This window comes from Odontesthes bonariensis, chromosome 16, assembly GCF_027942865.1.
Source record: "Odontesthes bonariensis isolate fOdoBon6 chromosome 16, fOdoBon6.hap1, whole genome shotgun sequence".
Classification (NCBI taxonomy): domain Eukaryota; kingdom Metazoa; phylum Chordata; class Actinopteri; order Atheriniformes; family Atherinopsidae; genus Odontesthes; species Odontesthes bonariensis.
Window position 1 is genome coordinate 22,049,551 of NC_134521.1, and position 226 is coordinate 22,049,776.

Sequence of the window (226 nt, forward strand, 5' to 3'; positions counted from 1 at the left end):
ATTATAATTATCAATGCTGTTGTTGTAATAACAAAAACAATTTCAAATATTAGGAAAAATGTATATAAAATCAGTTCATTTGGACAAAATTCCGCACAACATGATTAAATAACAACCAGTTGGCTTCAAATAGGATAATAAGTTAGGGCTTTTTTATGTGACTGCAGTGGAGTCTTTTACTTCCAAACCATAAACCGGAAGGCTTGTCTTTGTGCGTTTAGGGGAG